We start from the raw sequence: 12769 nt of genomic DNA, 5'->3' as shown, positions 1-12769 counted from the left end.
GGTTAGGAGGTTGGGCAGTCCAAGCCAGTGGAGCTGTCTCAAAGCAGTACAGCGATGAGTTCTATATGAGCAATTTGCAGCAAAGCGGGCAATTCTGTTATAGCAGGCTTCCATTTTGCTTAGATCAGTTTTGTTGAGAATAGTCAGAATGGGAGATGCATAGAGTAGGGTGGATAGAAGTTGGGAGCGAGCAATGGCTGATCTTGTGTTGTTGGTAAGAAATGGTTTGATACGGTAGAGTGATCCCAGTTTGGCATGTACTTTTTTAATAGGTAAGTTGAGATAACTATCAAATTTTAGGTGGGAGTCTATGGTTATTCCCAATAGCTTAGCCTGTGCCACTGGTGCGATTGGAGAAGCATTTGTGGAGTAGATAGTGAATTGACTGTTAACAGTGTTTTTGTTAGAACTGGTTATAATCATAAGCTGAGTTTTCTTTGGATTGAGGATAAGTTGGGCTTTGGTAAGGTTGTTTTCAACGTCAGAGAATGCTAGTTGAGTTGTTTGCAGGAGGGTGGGAATGTTTTGTGCAGCACAGATTAAGGTAGTGTCATCTGCATACTGAATGATAGATGCAAGCTGTGTGGAGGTATGGAGGTCATTTGTGAAGACTGTGAATAGTAGTGGTCCAAAGATAGAACCCTGTGGGACTCCTATAGTTATGGGCAGCTGAGGAGAGAGAGAATTTTCCCATTTCACAGCTTGGTACCTGTCAGTTAAGTAGCTTTGGAACCAGGTAAGAGTGGAATTTGATAGGTGATATTGGTTTAGTTTGTTTAGCATGATTTGGTGTGAGACTGTGTCAAATGCTTTGGACATATCCAAAAAAAGAGTTGACACCTGTAGCCCTTCATTTTTGAGACGATTTACTGTGTTTGTAAAGCAGAGGAGGGCTGTAGTGGTACTATGGGCAGGTCTAAAACCATGCTGAGTAGGTGACAGGATGTTGCTGTCTAGGAGATAGTTTAGCATCTGGGTATGGATGCATTTTTCTACGATTTTGGCCCGGGGGAGAGTAAAGCAATGGGTCTGTAGTTATTAAGTTCAGTGGAGGTCCCGCCTTTATGTATGGGTGTAACATAGGATATTTTCCAGAGTTTGGGCACATAGTTTTCAACAATTGATCTGTTTATGAGAGTGGAGACTGGGATAGCAATAGCATCTGCTGTGAGTTTCAAGAAATAGCTGGGGAGTAGGTCGGCTGCTGTTGATGAGGTTTTTAGTTTGGAGAGCATGCTTTTGATTGAAGTGGTGGAAACTGTTTTGAGGGTAAAGCTTGTATTAGTGTTATTTGTGTTGGGGGGATAGTGAGGAGGGAACTGTCCTGTGATACTAAGGATAGAATTGAGTTCACAAAGTAGGAGTTGAATTGTGTTTTGATGGGCACTTTAGTGTCAGGGGTGGTTGGTTTAGGGGTAGCTTTTGGGTGGATTTTAGTAGCTGGTTTACATTTTTCCAAACTTTTTGGGGGTTGTGTTGGTATTTAGTTTGTAATGTTGTGTAGTTGGATTTTTTGTCCAGCCTAATGCATTTTTTTGCATGGTTGCGCAATTCTTGGTACTTAGGCTTTGTGTTTCTTTGTTTTTTTGATAGTAAAGCCAGGCAGTGTCTCTGGACTTGAGGATTTGTTTGGTTTCTTTACTGAGCCAGGGTTTTGTAGAGGTTCTAACCTTGATTTTGCGCAATGGAGCAACAGTGTCTAGGTGTTGTAGAAATGTTTTGTTGAAATATGCTACAGCCTGGTCAAGTGGGAGGGTTTTTAGGGGGGTCCAGTCACAGTTACAGAATAAAGTGTTGAGGACCTCAGGAGAGATTTTTTTTGTGTTTCTAGTGGATATATAGTTAGTTATTTCGCATATGCTTGTTCTACTACGTATAAAGTATATTATGTTGTGGTCACTTAAGGTGTCTGGGAGACTGCCTGTGTGAGGGTACAATGTGGGGTTGTTAGTTAGGACCCAGTCAAGGATGGATTCCCTTCTTTTAGATTTTTTTATCACATCTAGTTGGAATTTGGACTAGCTGCTGGTAGCCATGGAGATTTATTAGATTACTTGGTGGTTCTGATATACAGGTGAACCAATCTAGGATGAAGTCCCCCAGAATAAGGGTTTCTTGTGAGTATGTGGAAGAACACCAGGATAAGAAGTCTTCAAGGCTAGCAGGTGTATTACCAGTTGGAATATAGATCACAACTGTGGTGATGACCTTATTAGGGTGAAGTTGAAGTTGTGAGATAAGTATGTCCCAATTATTGGGGGAGGGGTAGGAGTTTGGTAATTGACGGACAGTTAAGTTGGACTTGTACAGTAAGGCAGTGCCACCCCCTTTACAAAATGGTCTGTCTTGTCTAATGATATTGTAGCCGGTAGGAAGAACTTCTGAGTTAGCTATGTTTTTATTTAGCCAGGTTTCTGTTAAAGCAACTATGCCTGGGGAGTAGTGTGCTATTATGGTCTGGAGTTCAGGTATTTTATTTTTGATACTTCTAATATTAATATTTAGCATTAAAAGATGGTTGATTTTCCTGCTGTTGTTGATTTGCCCAGGGGTGAAGAAAGTGGGGGTGTTATGTTCTGACATTTGTGTTGGAGCAGTTTGTGTTGGACTGAAGAATACATTGAGTCACCTACAATATTGTCTGAGCTAATTGGGTGTAGTAAGAATTTGTCAGTAGAACAATGAGGACTAGTTAGGGGGAAAAAGCTGGGTAAAAGGTACCAATATCATTGTAGTAAGGATAAGGTACTGGTCTTTTGGCATCACCTTCACCATCCAACCCTGCCTGCACTTTTCTACAGTATCATTCATTATTGCCTGTGTTGGCGCCTTTGTTTTAGCTATAGCAGCTTACAGGGTATCCTCAGAATATTTTATACTGACATTTGACTCTTGTGTCAGAAACAGCTTCCACTCAGGAGAAAGGAACACCATACATGTAATACTAGTGACTTCACAAAATGGTTAATTTGAAGTCCCACACTTCCCTAAACCTCTTTAACGTGAACAGAATGCCTTGAACACCTTTTTGGCTGGTTTTGTCAGAATATGAGGATGTAATTGGTGAAAATGCTTGTACTGCATAAGCTGAGTCCACTGTCTGTTCTTACCATTTCCTTAAAAATAGCCTCCCTATATTGGAAAGGGCTCATTAGCTAGCATAAATAAACAGAGGGAGAGAGGAGAACCTGATAGGTGTCACATGTTAAATAGATGCACTCTGAAACAAGTGGATTAAAACACACTAAAGTATCAGAATTTCTGTGTAATAGACATAAGTTATCAATCAGTGTTATGAGAGAATGACAGTATCCCAGAACTGCAAAGAAATAGTCCTAGGACAGATGCTCAAAGCTTCTTATGTATCCATTCAACTGAGTTGAAATATTTTAGCTTTAGTAATCCCAAGAATACGTATAATTCATGCATTGTCCTGACTGCCATGAGGGAGTGAAACCATCTTGGTAAAGGGAAATAATCTATCCCAAAATTTACTTAGCCTCTTTACCACCAGTCATACAAATTTTATAGTATGATTTCAGAACTGAAATATGCCAGTATCCAGATGGTTCAGCTATCTCTTTCCTGGATTTAGAAATCACTGCTACTAGTGTTGTTACAATCAGCCAAGTGGACCCAATCCAGGGTTATGTATATAGAAATTGCATCTCTTTAATGGCATCTCCAAGGCAGTAAAAGGGTAGGTGCCTGTAGTTTTATGAAGGCAGTATATCGAGGCCTTTTGCCTTACTCATGTGCAGGGCTTGAATATTATCTCTGTGCTCCTCTAAACTAAGCAGTTTACCTAATGCATTCATATACATGTCAGATAGGGGCATTATGAGCACCATAGATGAAAACATTTAAAGTATCTTCTGCTCCACTCTCATAGCTGCTGCTGATGAAAAGCTATCATATGGCAGCAAAGACCTTACATATTGCAGATGAGGAATCGACCTTCTTTCTCTGGACATGCAGTTCGCTAAAAACTTTTTCTTGTGGTCAGCACTCTGTAATTTGGTCTGCTTGTCTAGGAATTTCAAAGAGTCAGATGCGGGAGGGCATAATAACTGTTCTACAATCTAAGCTGTCTCCTTGGCACAGAGAAATGAAGTCCTGCTGGCCAGGATGAGAGAGGAATGAATGCTCGCCTTTCTTAAAAGAGAGGGTGTGGAGACTGAAGAAACTTAACTGATGTGCCTGACACATGAAAGGGGCAGGGACATCAGCAAGTTACATCACTTACATGAATGAGTGGCAGGTCTTCACTAAGCCAATAAAAGACCCTACTAGGGGAAGGCCTCCTAGGCATGTGTGATTGGTTATGGCTCTGCACAAATATACTAACCCAGTGTATATGTGATTGTACCATCCCAGCATTCAATTTCCACTCCAGTGGAATAAATGGACCAAAGGACTCTTGTCCAGAGTAGAATGAATGGAATCATAAGTTGTTCACGAACAGGCTAGATGGTTAACGTAGAGCCAGCCAAAATAATAAAAAAATAAGTGTGGTACAAATGTATATTACATTGTATGTGCCTAGTAACTAAGAAATTCATGGACTGGCACTTGCATCAGTAGGACAAATTATTTAATTTCTGGGGGGAGTAGAATTAGTCCTTGACCTTTAAAGAAAGCAAAAGTATCCATAATAAGTCAAAATTCTTTATCCCAGGACTTATCGGCCCCTACTCATACCCAATGTTCAGGGGCCAAAAAACATTTAAAGGTCTTCCACAAAATATCAGAAAGAGGTGTAGAAGCAGTGTTATTTTCCCAGAAAATTCCACATAATTTCAGTGTTCTGTCAGGAAAACTGAAGTGTATGCAAAGAGGCTTGGCAAGCTTTTGAGGCTCCTGACAACCGTTTATTTTTTGGCGGATTTGAAATGACTATTTCTGGGGAATCATGGTCTGACAAAGTGAGAATATTCACCTTGCAAATAAAAACATGGCTCTGTGGAATCACGAACCAGCAAAGTTTTATCTGCCCTCAAACAGAAGTCCTATGTATTAGAATAATGGGTGACTATTACCCTAACTGGCCTATGACTCCTCAATCCTTTAACCCCAACTTATGAGAGATCGAGTTAGCACATGTGCTCAGTTGGTACTGGTTCTTGCTTTATAGATTTGTCACAGGCAAGTAATTCTCATATGTTCAAATTGAATTAAAACCACAATTAAATTACTAAAATGCTTGAAATACCAAAGAACAATGCTTAATATATATTGAATGCTTTTATTCCAAGCTATTAGGAACTTCTTCAGAAGTAATGAAATCAATTAAAAACTATGATTTATAGTGAAATCAAAGTATTGTATGATTAAAATCTACTGACAAAATATTAATATAAATATTTCAAAACATAAAAACATGTCAAGTAGAAATAAACTGCAAACAGCATTTAATATTGATATTCTCATTAAGACCACAGCTTCAATCTGCATCTAGTAATAGCTGTTATCTAACATCTTTTACTTCTAAAGTACTGTTTTAGTCACCTTATCTAAAGCCTTAGTGTGATGTGATCTATAATAAAAAATCAATATTTCTTAAAGTTACAGCACCCTGTAGTATGTTTATGTAAGACACTTAATAGAGCATTCTAGTTACTTTACCAACATAAAATTCTTCACGTGTTAAATGTTTTCCACATGTATAATGTATAGAAACACCAAAAGTTTTATTCAGATGTGGAAATGATAAATATGGTCCTATGCAACACCAGTGATTCAAGTAGTTGTGAAGAAGCTGGAAAGAAAGTGTTTCAAACTTCTTAGACATTTGGGTATCAAGGAAGTAAAGAGGTGAATTCCCCACATATCAACTGTCATTGATTATTATCTTCTGCAGTATTGAAAAGTTTGTAGGATTAAAATAGCAGTTTACTAAAGTATAACATACTTCCTCATCCCAGTTTGCCTAACCTATGCAAGGATCCCACCTCTATCAAAACAGAAAGCAACAGGCCAAAAAACATCTTTTTGACTCAGTCATCCCAGAGAAACCTCAGTGATTAATGCAGATAAAACTTCCAGGGGTGCTGCTAACATATTATTTATGCTATTCCTGAATCATGCTAAATTTGCTCTTCAGGTCTTTCAGACAGGAAGCTGACTGCATATGAAATGTTTTTATGCAGACAAAGTCTGTGGGCTGTTGCTGTAAGGGAAAGATGATAAACAATAGCTTCTCCCAAAACAGAATAAGCAGACCACTCAATGTCAGTGTAAGAAGTGCAGATATTACAACAGTGAAAACAATCTAAGGAATAACATACAAATAATCAACCAACACTTGTAAAAGTATAACAAAAATAAATTCTCAGGTGTGACTGGCATAAATGTGCAACACTAAGGAACTACTCAGAACCTGACCAGACTTCTTGCCACATCCATTTTCAGGCTGGAAACCAAGCTCTTCAGTGCACTTCTACCACCATTCATTCATCCTTCTGACTGACATATCTGACCTGTCCAACCCTCTGTTGTTTTTGTGCGGGTTGAAGTGTGCCATTAGACAATTGCAGGCCCTGTAAAGCCAGCACCTCCAGCAGTTTCTGATTCAAACGCAAATCACATATCTCAACTAAAGATTTTACAAATAGCTCCTTACTTGTTATAAACACAAGTTTCTTAGTTCCAGCCCAACCATCACCATTTCCTTAAAATCTAGCCTGAAGCACGATTCAGGAAGAGAAAAGGTTAGTTGAAAGACAAACTTGATGTAGCTAAAAACAATTGCCATATATATATATATATATATATATATATATATATATATGGTTCTAAATGAAATCAAGAATGTATTAATTTTCACAATTCTAGACAGAATAAACTAAATGTATGCCTTATTGTAATATTTTAAATTCAGTCTGAGTTTGGCAGTATGGCATTTAAGGATAAAACATTTTTTTTCAATGCTGAGCATACATAATAAACAGAATTAATCCTAAAGCAAACCCCACTGACTACCCCATACCAGGAATGAAACCTGTGACTTCAGAGTTAGATTGCTGGAGCCTGCTGTTCGGGTTGTAACTAGTAGAATCAAGTAGGTAGTCCTACAAACCAAAAAAGTCACCCAGTGTAGGGCACAGAAGGATACACATAAAACAATAAAGTGAAAAATGTACAGTTTTAACAGATATCCTCAGGTAATTGCCAGTGATAATGAACAAAAGTCACCCACTAATACCCAGAAGGGCACAGGTACCACAGTAAAGTGGAACCCTGAGCAAACAAGACAGTGTGCTACCCACTGTTAAAGCTGTTACTAGTACCTTCAAAGTACATACCCCTGGAAACCAAAAAAAAAAATCACTCGCTGGGATCCTGAAGAACACATATAGTCCAGAAGAGTGGGACCCTGTTCAGCACTCATAGTGTACACCCTCCCGATCAAGTGGCTCAGTCTCTAAGGTCCTGTTGGTACCCCTGAGAAACAAAAAGGTCACCCACAGAAACTCTGAAGGACATGCATGTACAGCAGTAAAGTGGTTGCCTGTGAAGTCATACTGTGCATCCTGCTGCTCAATCTCTTACTGGCCACCCCAATAGGATCCCCAAAAAGGTCTCCCAATGGGGTCATAAAGGGCACATATAGTGCAGTGATGTGGAACCATGGGAATGAGCTACTGTGTGTAACCTGTTGTTCAAGTTCAGCTAGAAGACTTAAGTAGGTGTCACAAAGAAGTAAAAGGTCCAGCCAGTAGGATCCTGAAAGACACATGTAGTACAGTAACATGGCACCTTGGGAAGTGTAGTACAGTAACATGGGGCCTTGGGAAGTGTAGTACAGTAACATGGGACCTAGGGAAGTTGTGGCACTGTGCAATTCATTGTTCAATTTTTAACCCGTCAACTAAAGTAGGTGTCTGTGGGAATACAAAGGGTCTTTCATAGGGATTATTTAAGACAGTGTAGTGCAGTAAAGTGAGACCCTGTGAAATGGTCACAGAATAATGACCCACCTGTTAGTATATACTTGAATTCACACAGCATCACTTCTGTGGGTAGATTTGAAACAGATTTGCAACTAACACTATAATCTCTGCCACTCTGCTACTCTTGGAAAACAGAAGAGTAAGTGACTACTATCATAGGCTCTATTGTGTTAGGGATATTCGGCACCTCTTACTGATCTCATGGTCTCAGACAACATTATATAAGGAGTCTGAAGCTTGTACGTATTTATGCCTCTAGTGTATGCAGTACAAATTCACCTTCTCCAAAGACAGATTTTGCTAAATGGGCCTCATATGCATATGATATAGTATTATGAATTTGACTTCATCAATAGACCATTTAATCAAATCTCTGTAAAAAGTAAACTATAAAAAAAAATACCCCGTACTTAGTGTTCTAAATTCCAAGGCTGTATAAGCTTGAGCAAGAGGCTAGCTTTTAATGTAACTATCAATGTGGTAGGACATGACAGGCTTTACAGTTACCCCTGACTTAAAGGTTATTACTGAGATGTAGCTAAGCCATCACATAAAAACCTCAGAAGTTCTTCCTCCAGCAAACATTCATCACAGAAGTTACAGCTCGCATACTTAACCTAGAGGTTTCACTATAATCTATTCCAGGTCATTATCAGTCCCTCTTCTTCCTCTACAGCTACCATTTTCTCCACACGGTAATCCCATCCTAGCGCTGTAAAGCATCTAATTATGGTGTCTGTTCTGCTAGACCACCCTCAAAGAAACTGTTGGCAATATTTTCTATTGTCTATCCTCCATTACTGAATCTGAAAGGATTTTTTGATAGAATTCAGTTTAAGCTTGTCACCTACGCATCACTTAGTACACCCCTAATGTTTTGCTCAACACATCACAATCTCCTCTATAAAGGGCAAAGTGACTAATAATGAAAGCATACTCGACTGGGTCCTTAGATCATTTCCCAGCAATATCTCCTCCACTGGAGTAATGGCTGAAAATTCAGTAATCATCTCTCCATGTTCTCTTGTTAGACCAGAATTTGGAGAGCACACTGATAAAGCATAACTTGAAACATGACGGCTTGTAATTCCTCTAATTTCTTCATCATTCTTGTGCAAGTAATTTGGTCACATCTATACTCAATTGATCTTGAGTCCACACTTCAACATTTCAAAATGTTATTTCTCTTAATACTTAATGATATGATGCCTCTAAGGTTCAGAAAAAAGTACAGTTATGTGAAATCTTACTATAAGAGTAGATGTCCTTGCCTTCACTGCTGCAGTATTCTTAACAGATGGGAATTCCCTGCCATGGAAGCCCAAACGTCCGGCCAGTCTGTCAAACACTACTTGATGCTTTTAAAAGGTATGCCAAATGTCACACAAATGCTCCTTGCATAGTGTAGGGCATAAAGGTGACATTCAGGCCTACCATAATCAGAACTGAATGCCCAAGTAGGAACACAGTCCAAGAAACCCAAGAGGTAACCTGTACATCCATGAAGGCAAAAGACTAGGGGAATGGAGGGAGGGAGCGAATACCTCAACAGTGAAGGCAAGGTCACCTACCATTATGGCAAGATTTTACACAACTGTACTATGTCCTTACATTCACTACTGCAATATTCTTAACAGATGGAAGAATGCCAAAGCTCAAGAGGAAACTTGGGAGGGGGAAAGCACAGAAGAGCCCCCTAAAAAGCCATGAAGCACTGCACTAGCAATACCAGCCCAAGCTCTAGAGATATCATCCAACTTGTAGTGCTTGGTAAACGTATGCACAGAAATCTCAAGAACAGAATTAATATCTAAGCTCTTGAAAAAAGCACCCACAGAAGCCACAACTCTAGTAGAACGAGCCTTAACTGAAGAAGGAAGGCTCTTACCTTGAAAAGTGTAACAAAAGGAAATAGCCTTAAAAATCCAAGAAGAAATAGTTTGCTTGAATACAGCAAGCCCCAAAGATCTAGGATGAAAAGAAACAAATAACTGATCTGATTTTCTAATAGCCTTAGTCCTAGCCAAATAAACCCTGAGTTGCCTATGCATTTCCAAAGTATGCAGCACCCTCTCACTGTCAGATTGCAGACAGGGGAAAAAAGTAGGCAGATTAATAGACTAATTCAGTGATAACTTATTAACCACCTAAGGCATAAATGAAGGGTTGGTTCTCAAGGACACCCTTTCCTCATGAAAGACCAAAAAAGGAGGGCAAATCATAAGGACCTGCTAACAAGAACAATGTAGCAAGGCAACTGAAGCAACAGGCTTGAAAGGAGCCTGAGTCAACTTCTCCAAAACAAAATCCCAGGGTGGAGAAGCAGACTTCCTGTGAGGTCTAAGGAGGTCTAATATTAAGGATGCCTTTAAGAAATTGTTTAACCTCAAATCTGGAAGCTAAAGGAGGAGAAAAAGGCAGACAAGCAGAGATAGGTGATAGATAGGCCTTAACAGAAGAATAGGCCAAACCAGCATTGAGCAACTCACACAAATAAGAGAGAACCAAAGGAAAATCCACAGTAAGTGGTCCAGGTTACAACCAACCAAGTCTTTTCAGGCTTTTCCCAGTTAGGGGTCACCACAGTGGAACTCCAGTCCGCTAATGATTGGCAGTAGATTTTTATGGTGCCAAGTTGCCAGCCCGACACCCAACCTTCAGCGAAGGCACGCCCATTCATGCATGTCTTTCGGAGGCCACTCGACCATGGGGAGGACATGCAGACTCCACAAAGAAGGCACTCCAGCTGGGAATCGAACAGGAGAACCTCTTGTTGTGAGGCAACAACGCTACCGCTGTACCACCGCAGACCGCAAGTGGTCCAGGTTACAACAGAGACACCAAATAGAAAACCTCTTCCATTCAAATAAGTAGGATTTCCTAGTAGGTTTCCTGGCCTCCTGCAGGACTTGCAGGCCATCCACAGAAAAAAGGAGTCTGTGAGGAATCAAAATCCTGTCACCCACAGTGTCAGTTAAAGTGTGGACAGGTGGGGATGGATGAGAGATCCCTTGTCTTGTGTGATTAGATCCACCCTGTGAGGTAACTTGTGATGATTGCCCTTGGCTAGATGCAGAAGTAGAAGGAACCAGTGTTGTTGTGGTGAAAAGAAAGTCACTAACAAGATTTTGGGAGCATCCTGTTGAAAATTAAACAGGACTTTCAGAATGAGAGGAAGGGGAGGGAATGGAGAAAGAAACATCCCCTTCCAAAAAAATGAGAAGGCATCCACCTTCCACACCAGAGGACCTGGGACTCTGGCACAAAACAGAAGAAGCTGTCTGTTCAGAGGGGAGCCAAAAAGATCCACTTGAGGAGTACCCCACTGGTGGATAATGTCCAGAAACACATGTCTGTGAAGCATTCATTCATGGGACTGAGTTAAGGACCTGCTCAGAGTGTCTGCCACAATGTTCTGATCAGAAGGGAAATAAACTGCCTGAAGAATCACTTGATACTTGACAGCAAGATTCCATACCAGAAGTGTCAGCTGGCAAAGAAGATAAGATCTCGTTCCTTCTTATTTGTTGATATACTGCATCACTATGGTATTGTCTGTGAACACCTTGAGAGGACCTGAAGAGAAAAGAGTTGAGATGAAAGGCCAGAAGAGCCAACAGAAAAGCTCTCATCTCTTTGACAATGATGTGCTCCTTCTGCTAATGAAGTGACCAAACCCCCTGTACAATTAGGGAGCCAAATGTTGCCCCCATCCCATGTCTGAAGTATCTTTGAACAATTCCTGAGATGGAAGAGGGAGATGAAAAGGAATTCCTGGATTCAGACACAACTGCTGAATCCACAAGTGAAGTTTCTGTCTGAGACGAGGAAGAAAAGGAACCACAAAGTCTAGAGAATGTGCATGTTGGAGCCACACTGACTTCAGAAACCACTGAAATTTTCTCATGTGAAGTTTGGTCACAGGGAGCATGGAAATGGTGGATGCCATGAAACCCAGAGCTCTCAGAAGCTCCCTAGTACTAATGGAAGCCAGAGGAAGAAGAATGTGAAAGAAAGAAATGAGAGTTAAGACCTTTGGATGGGGCAGGGATGCCAGGACTTGCACTGTCTGAATCCTGCAACCCAGAAAAACATGATCCTGAGAAGGAGTCAGAGACGACTTTTTGAAATTTATAGTGAACCCCAGACTCTGAAGACGGGAAACGGAAAAATGAAGATTTTGCAAAAGGGTGTCTGGAGAGGATGCCTGAATCAACAGGTCCTCTAAGAAAGGCAATATTTGTATCCCTCAAAGCCTGCAAAAAGCAATCACAGTAGCAAGGCATTTGGTGAACACCTGCGGGGCAGTAGAAAGGCCAAAGGTTCAAATCAGAAAACTAAAAATGCCAGCGACAGAGAAATGCAAAAACTTTATGAAAAGAGGATGGATCAGAATCTGGAGATAAGCATCCTTGAGATCCAGACACACCATATAGGCCTTTGGGAGCAAGAGAGGAAATAGAATCTGAAAGGACAATGTCTGAAAGCGGCACTTTTAGAAAAGTGTTTAGATGAGAGAGGTCTAGACTAGGTCTCCAAGTGTCATCTTTTATGGGCACTAGAAACAGCCTGAAGTAGAATCCTTTCCACCTTTGGGACACAGGCACCTCTTAAATAGTACCTCTGGGAAAAAGGGAAGTTGTTCTTGAGAAGGCTGAGGAATGCTCATAAAAGGAGGACAGGATTTCCACACCATGAAGTACCCCTGATGAATAATTGACAGAACCCCAGAATCCTGAGTGATCTGATGCCAAACAGGAAGAGAAAGAGAAAGGTGAGGAGAAAGAGGAATGTGGCTGGGAAGAGACAGAGTCATA

Source organism: Protopterus annectens, chromosome 17.part0 (genome assembly GCF_019279795.1).
Source record: "Protopterus annectens isolate FY-2018-M chromosome 17.part0, PAN1.0, whole genome shotgun sequence".
In the NCBI taxonomy this organism is placed as follows: domain Eukaryota; kingdom Metazoa; phylum Chordata; order Ceratodontiformes; family Protopteridae; genus Protopterus; species Protopterus annectens.
Note: the sequence above shows the minus strand (reverse complement) of the source record.